We start from the raw sequence: 7639 nt of genomic DNA, 5'->3' as shown, positions 1-7639 counted from the left end.
GGGGCGCCATAACGCCTCCCTGTTCCCGCCGCAGCTTGGAGGGAGCCGGGGGGGCAGACCCCAACGGCGTGTGGCCTGGGGAGACTACAGCTCCCAGCATGCAATGCAGCTGGGCGCTTAGCTCCTGCTGGGAGCTGTGGTCCCCGGGGGACGTGGCTCTGCATTACGGACCAAGGCAGCTCTGATCTCGAACCCCTGCCAGGCGGGTGCCCTGCTCTCCCCGCCCCCGACACGTTCACCCCCATATGCCAACTGGAGGAAAAACAAGGGGCGGTACAGGGATGTTAAATGGCAGGAGTTGTCCTTGTCTCGCCAAGGCCAGGAGCTGGGAAGGACACATCAGCCGTATGGCAAAGGCAAACCGTTCCTAGTTTGCCGCTCTCGTTATGGGCCCTCAGAGAAAGAACCGATCACTGCCGGAGCCACACATTATCCGGTGCCGCTCCCCGGCCTGCCAGGGACTGAGCGGCAGCTGGGCTAAGCGAGGGGATGGCATCTAGAGTGGCACGAGGGCAGCGGCTCTCAAACGTTTGTACTGGTGACCCCTTTCACACAGCAAGCCTCCGAGTGGGACCCTCCTTATACATTAAAGACACTTGTTTATATTTAACACTATTATAAATGCTGGAAGCGAAGCGGGGTTTGGGGTGGAGGTTGACAGTTCACGACCCCCCACGTAATAACCTCGTGACCCCCTGAGGGGTCCTGACCCCCAGCTTGAGAACCCCTGCACGAGGGTGACCAGGCAGCAAATGTGAGAAATCGGGATGGGGGTAATAGGAGCCTATATAAGAAAAAGACCCCAAAAACAGCGCCCCCAGTTGTCAGCAAGGGTATTGTACTAAAGGGGAAGGCGTCCGGAAAGGGGGCGGAGCCCTGCATGGCTTTCGACCCTCCGGAGGATTGGGAATCAGGGGTGTGATCCTGCTAGGTAGTGAGCGGCCTCTGGAGGTGCCGACCGCCCCCTCCCGCCATTGAAGGCCTTTGCACCAGCTGGTACCCGATGTGCGTGTGCGATTGTAGCAAACGTGCACACCGCAAGCAAGCAGTTGGAGCCCCAGGCTCTGTCACTGACTTGCTGTGAGACCACAGGCAAATGCCTGCACTTCGCCGTGCCTCAGTTTACCCACCAGTACAATAAAGATAATGCTACTGACTTTCCTTTGTAAGGTGCTTTGAGATCTATGGCGCTAGACAATCAGGCTCTGTGATACCTCCCACCACACTCCGCCCGTAGAGGCTGGATAGCACCCAAACCTGGTCAAAACAACCCCCCCTCTTCAATCAAAGCTTTTCATTCAAAAATGTCTGTTTAAAGTGTTTCCGTTTGCAACAAAACATTTATTTCATTTGGCTTTGACTCAAAACGGTCGTTTTGTTTTGGCTCTGTCAAAACCCGAAAATGGCCTGAAATTCCCAATGCTCCTCCTTCCCCTTTTCTGACACCGGAGGCGACAGGACGAGCTGTGTCTAGAGTCAGTTTTGCCTTGTGCCGTTCTGCATCTTTTCGAAACTTCTCCAACGGTGTCAAAGCGATGGAGAGTTTACACGACGTGTCCCGGGTCATACGGGGAGAGCTAAGAACTGACCCATCAGCTCCTAAATCCATAAACACAACCCCACCCTTGCTCTGTACCCAGCCCTGAAAGAAATCTTAGAACCAGCTCGATAAACCCAGCTAGCCCTCCACACCTCTGCTATGCAGCGCCGAGTGGATAAGTCAATTGCATTAGACATGCCTCTTCCATGTGCCAGCGGCGCGTCCTGGAACAATTCATTTAACGGAAGCAATCCCTATTAGCCGTGCATTGTTGCTAATGTATTTACATGGGATCTGCCTTTAAGGTGCTATTCACTGGCACCCCCGTGACCGTCATTAACGTTAATACCTTGAGATGTTTCTCCACCGAATCAATTTTAATCCCATTGTTGTGTCTCCCCCATTCTTTAATTTCCATTTATGCAAATAGCATTAGTTAAATGTGCTATAAAACAAATATATCCTGAGGGGGCCGCTTATTACAGACCAATCCAAGCCAATTAAGGAGCTAAGGGAGGAAATTGCTAATGGATTGCTCGTGTTTCTTCTTAGGGCTGTAAGTCCAGAATGCAACATTGCCTGCCCGTAGGGTGGAAGAAGGATTTCTCACCAGCAACTCTGATACTGTTCCAGGTCTCCAGGCAGCCTGTGTCTCTGTGAGTGTAATTCCACACCTGCAAAGCATCCAGCCTGCCTTTCTGCACCCGAGAGATTGGCCGCTGACCCATCTGCCTCTGCAGATCAGCTCAGGCGGATGCACCGAGTTTGCTTTGCGGTTTCAGAAAAACATGTGAGCTCGATGACTGACAGGTGCAAAACGCTCTCCACTGAAACAGCGCAAATCAGGTCTGCTTGGGGAGGTTTGCAGAAGGGCTCGGCACCCAGGATGGGGCCTGGTTTTTTCAAGGACTTGGTGTGCTGGATGCTTGTCACAATGGGATGTTTGTGCAAATTTGGCCCTTGTTTAGGTGTCTAAATGGGATCTGAATTCTTGGAATCTGGCCTGGATCGCGGGCGCTGAGCCCCGGGGGATCCGGCCCCGATCGCGGGCGCTGGGCCCTGGGGTATCCGGCTCCGATCGCGGGCGCTGAGCCCCGGGGAATCCGGCCCCGATCGCGGGCGCTGAACCCCGGGGGATCCGGCCCCGATCACGGGCGCTGGGCCCTGGGGTATCCGGCCCCGATCGCGGGTGCTGAGCCCTGGGGAATCCGGCCCCAATCGCGGGCGCTGAGCCCTGGGGTATCCGGCCCCGATTGCGGGCGCTGAGCCCTGGGGAATCCGTCCCTGATTGCGGGCGCTGAGCCCCGGGGAATCCGGCCTCGATCGCGAGCGCTGGGCCCTGGGGAATCCGGCCCCGATCGCGGGCGCTGAGCCCCGGGGGATCTGGCTCTGATCGCGGGCACTGAGCCCCGGGGAATCCAGCCATGAGCTCTTGCAACAATCAGACCCAATACCCTGAGCAGGCAGCTGTACTGTGGGCAGTGGGGGAGGGCATGAGAAGGGGTATTTAATTTCTCGAGCTCTCCTTGGCCCGGCGTTGACATCAGATAGACACAAGCTCAGCATGTCTGCACAGACAATCTCAGCTGTGCCGGGCTGCGTCTGAATAAAGATGAGCTCGGAAATGAATCCCCCGGTGAATGCTCACTCTAGATATTGGGCCGTCGATCATAATAATATGATGGTCTGCTGCTCGCAGTTCCTTAGGTAATAAATCCACCCGCTCGGCTGGTCTGGGGCCACCAGCGTTTCAATTCACTGAAAGCCACCCGCCCTGTCCCGGTGATGGAGCGGCCCTGTTATAAAGCTGCTGTATATTAGCTCTTAAATGTACTGCACTCTATTACGGCCGTGCTTGGAGTAACCTGAGCTGAAGGATTCACGTCTAAGCGTTGAGTGAGGAGAGCAGGGCCTGTCTGGGCAAGGAGCCGATAGCTCCAGCCCCGCATGGGATGCCAGCTTCACGCTCACCATCTGGAACCCTTTGCAGCTCTGGCCCTGCTTTGTCCTCCAAGAGCTGCTACCGAGGCACCGGTATTGACGCTACAAATTGATCCTCTGCGTGTATGCGGCTCCCAGGTGGCTGAGGGGAACCCAGAATCACAGAATATCAGGGTTGGAAGGGACCTCAGGAGGTCATCTAGTCCAACCCCCTGCTCAAAGCAGGACCAATTCCCAGACAGATTTTTACCCCAGTTCCCTAAATGGCCCCCTCAAGGAGGGGGCTCACAACCCTGGGTTTAGCAGGCCAATGCTCAAACCACTGAGCTATCCCTCAGAGCAATAGGCCCTTCTCCACCGAGCATTGTACCCTGTACCTGCACACCCCTGGGGCCTCCATCAGCTTCAGAACTCCTCTGCTCTCAGCAAACAGCTGTGAAACCCTCCGACAAAGTGTGTGTCTCCAACCCCCCTCCAGCGGCGGGTCCACATAGAAGATAGCCTACTACTGCTACCAGTTCTCCGTTAGCTGAGCTGGTACAGGACTGTGCCGAGGATCTAAAGAGCCCAGCCGTTGTTGTTTTCATTTTTAAGCGTTAAAAAACACTGGCTATTAGTGTGACTTACACCCCATATTCTTCATAGAAATATTGTGATATGAATATGGCATAACTAAGGTATGTTTTATGCAAGATGGGTCATGTGAGGTATCATTGGAAAGGTTATGATCTACTGAATGTGATTATCCTATTTGCATACATGTATCGTTTCTGTGTCTGAAGTTAGGAATATTGACTATGTAACAATTACAACTGTGTGTGTGTTTGGGGGAACGCCCACCGGACAAGAGGCCATCAGCCTCAATGGGCCATTAGGAAGAACAATAAGATTTGGAAGATGCTAATCTCCCGCCTTCCTGAGAAGCTCCCCCGGTTGCTGCTTTGACACTACAGGGTCAGGTGATCATGTCACCTGGTACTAGACCCCCATCTTGGGCTTTCAGTGTTTTTTCGTTAAGAGGGGGTGGGGGTGAGACTGGGAAACAAAAGATTCCCGCCCTATGTACATTCTATTTAAGGCTGGGAAGTGAGGCAATCAAGACTTTTCTCCATTGCCTCCCCGCCCAAGAAGGAAGATTGCTAAAACCCCCTGAAGGGAAAGGCAGGGGCTGAGTCCAGGCAGAGACAGGGGTCCGGTCTGCAAAGAGAAATAACTGGAACTCTACAGAAACTCTGCCTAAAACAACGTTTAAGGTGAGAAATTACATTATGTAACCTGCTTCTTGAGTGTATTACGCTTAGTTTGCAGGTTTTGTTTTATTTGCTCAGTAATCTGCTTTGTTCTGTTTGCGATCCCTTACAATCACGTACAATTCACCTTTTGTAGTTAATAAACGTATTTCTTGTTTATTTCAAAACCCAGTTTGTGCAACTCATATCTGGGGGCGGGGGCAAAAAGCTGTGCATCTCTCTCTCCACATTGAGGGAGAGGGTGAATTTTGATGAGCTTGCGCTCTGTGGATCTTTCTATACAGCGCAAGACAGTATTATTTTGGGTTCATGCCCCAAAGGAGATGTGCACGTGAGTACTGGCCATTCCCCTCACTAAGTCCTCCCACACAGAGCTGATTTCAGTCTGTGTCTGCAGCTGGGCGTGGCCGTACCTGTGTGTGTGCTGGAGAAGGTTTGAGAGCCTAGCATGGCATGAACAGGAGGGGGACCCCGGGCTGGTGGAAAGGGCGGGCTCAGTGGGACCCCAGCACATCAGGTGGTGCCCCAGGAGGGGGGTTCACCCATCACAATTACATCCAGAAAAATGACGTTAAAGAACATTAAGATTGCACAGGCTCCCGGCCTCCTTCAGTGCACAGGAAGGACGGTGCTCTGTGAGAGCAGCCATTCAATGGTTCATTCATCTTCATCATCCCCTGGTGGCCCCAGGCCTTGCCATCCATACCCCGCTCTGACTGCCGAATGGTTCATTTCCTCCCGGGTTTCTCTGTGGTGCTCTCGCTGAAGTACCCTAATCCTTTCCCAACATTAATGCATTTATATCTTCCCGGCCCCCCAGGCAGGCTAGGAGCTCTCATCGTCTCTGGGGAATTGCGGCACAGAGATGAAGGCCAAAATTGTCCAACGTGGCATCTCCTTGTAGGTGCCCAATCTGAGAGGCAGAGGGCCGGATTTTTCAGAGCACTATGTGACGGCACTTCCTGGTCCGCAGGGTCTCAGGTTGGGCACCCGGAACAGGAGACGCAGACAGAGGCTCCCTGTGAAAGTTTACTTCAGGCGACTCCTCACACAGGAGCTCTGTGGCAGAAGCAGGGCTAGAATCCAGGTCGCCAGGGCAGCACTCAAATGCCTTCACCAGGAGACCCTCCTTTCTCCTCCTGAAGTCCCTGCCTCCTTCACTGCACTGCCTCCAGCTTCTGCAGCAAACGAGGCAGGGCTCCTCCAGATAACAGCCTCCTTGCTGTGTGGCCCAGAGCAGGTCCCGTGCACTGAATGAGGCAGGGGGCCCATGGAAAGAAGTAGGCTGCCATCACGGCATTAAAGCAGGGGCGGGCAAATGTTCTGGCCTGAGGGCCACATCAGGTTTCCAAAATTGTATCGAGGGCAGGTTAGGGGAGGCTGCGCCTCCCCAGACAGCCAGGCATGGCCCGGCCCCCGACCCCTATCCGACCCCCCCCTGCTTCTCGCCCCCTGACGGCCCCCCTGGGACCCCTGCCCATCCACCCCTCCAGCTCTCTGTCCCCTGACCCCCCCCGGACCTCCCACCCCTAACTGCACCCCGCTGCCCCATCCAACCCCCCCATTCCCTGTCCCCTGACCGCCCCCAGAGTCCCTGCCCTTGACTGCCCCCCGCCACCCCATCCAACCCCTCCTCTCATTCCTGACAGCCCCCCGGGGACCCCTGCCCCATCCAACCACCCCTTCTCCCTGACCTCCCCTGGAACCCCTTCCCCTGACTGTCCCCCGCTACCCCATCCCACCACCCCTATCCTTCCTGACTGCCCCCCCTGGGACCCCTGTCCCCATTCAACCCCCCTGTTCCCCACCCTCTGACCGCCCCAACCCCTATCCACACCCCCGCCCCCTGACCACACCCCTGCCCTCTATCCAACCCCCCCTGCTCCCTGCCCCCTTACCGCACTGCCTGGAGCACCAGTGGCCGGCGGCGCTACAGCCGTGCCGCCCAGAGCACCGGGTCAGGCAGCCGTGCCGCCCGGCTGGAGCCAGCTACGGCACCGTGCAGCACAGAGCACCGGGTCAGGCCCTGGCTCTGCAGCTGCCCGAATGCCCAGAGCATTGCGCCGGCGGCGCAGTGAGCTGAGGCTGCGGGGCAGGGGGAACAGCAGGGGCGGGGCTGGGGACGAATCTCCCGGGCCAGGAGTTCAGGGGCCAGGCAGGAGGGTCCCGCGGGCTGGATGTGGCCCACGGGCCGTAGTTTGCCCACCTCTGCATTAAAGACTCGATCATAATGCATATCCCCAAGGGGGCTGAGTTAAGGTCGCACGGGCAACTTCACTTGTGGCATTTCCTAACTTTTGAGGGCTTGACTTTGCAGCCTTAAATGTCTTTGTAACGCCCTCTTTTTGGGTGTAATATCCCTGTGCCCTCTCTGTGTACACAGCAGTGGCGCCATGCTCAGCTCCCCCGCTCTTCTTAACGGTCAATTATTTACCGGAACAGATAGCAGATTCCGCTCTGTAATCTGTGATTTATGTAACAGGTTTACAGCCCTGACACCGTATTCAAACTCCCCAATCTCGCCTGGTAACGGAAAACTCCTGCGGAACAAAGCTCAACCACCAACAAAAAATAACTCAGCCAGCGATTGCAAGGAGGCGCCTCCTGGAAAGCATAAGGCAAAGCCTGTGGGGCCGGAGGTTTGCGCGAGCCATTATTCATCCCGGTCCGTGTGCATGTATCCTCTCCCCCTGGGTGCGGGGACAGTGGGGGAATAGATTTATGAGCAGGGCGGCAGCGCATTAACCAGTTTAAGTGTCTTGGAGTCCATCCGGAAGTGTATTATTGCTATAGTGTTTTATCATGCTGCAGAGACGGGGTCTCCATAAATTAGAGAGGGGGGCAGTAAATCGCGCGGACGAGAGCTTTATTCTGGGACTCGGGTAAACATTCTCCGGTCGCGTCTGTC

General features: G+C 55.4%; 1 protein-coding gene across 1 annotated transcript in view; it reads right to left on the bottom strand.

The window, feature by feature from the left end:
* The window catches only part of TMEM132E (transmembrane protein 132E), a 98998-nt gene that overhangs the window by 3233 nt on the left and 88126 nt on the right, over nucleotides 1-7639 (bottom strand). The gene's annotated exons all lie outside the window — the stretch shown is intronic.

The sequence above is a fragment of the Terrapene carolina genome, unplaced genomic scaffold (assembly GCF_002925995.2).
Source record: "Terrapene carolina triunguis isolate 2854851 unplaced genomic scaffold, T_m_triunguis-2.0 Scaffold231, whole genome shotgun sequence".
NCBI lineage: Eukaryota > Metazoa > Chordata > Testudines > Emydidae > Terrapene > Terrapene triunguis.
The sequence above is the reverse complement of the archived record's forward strand: the minus strand, read 5'-3'. Positions and strand labels throughout refer to the sequence as shown.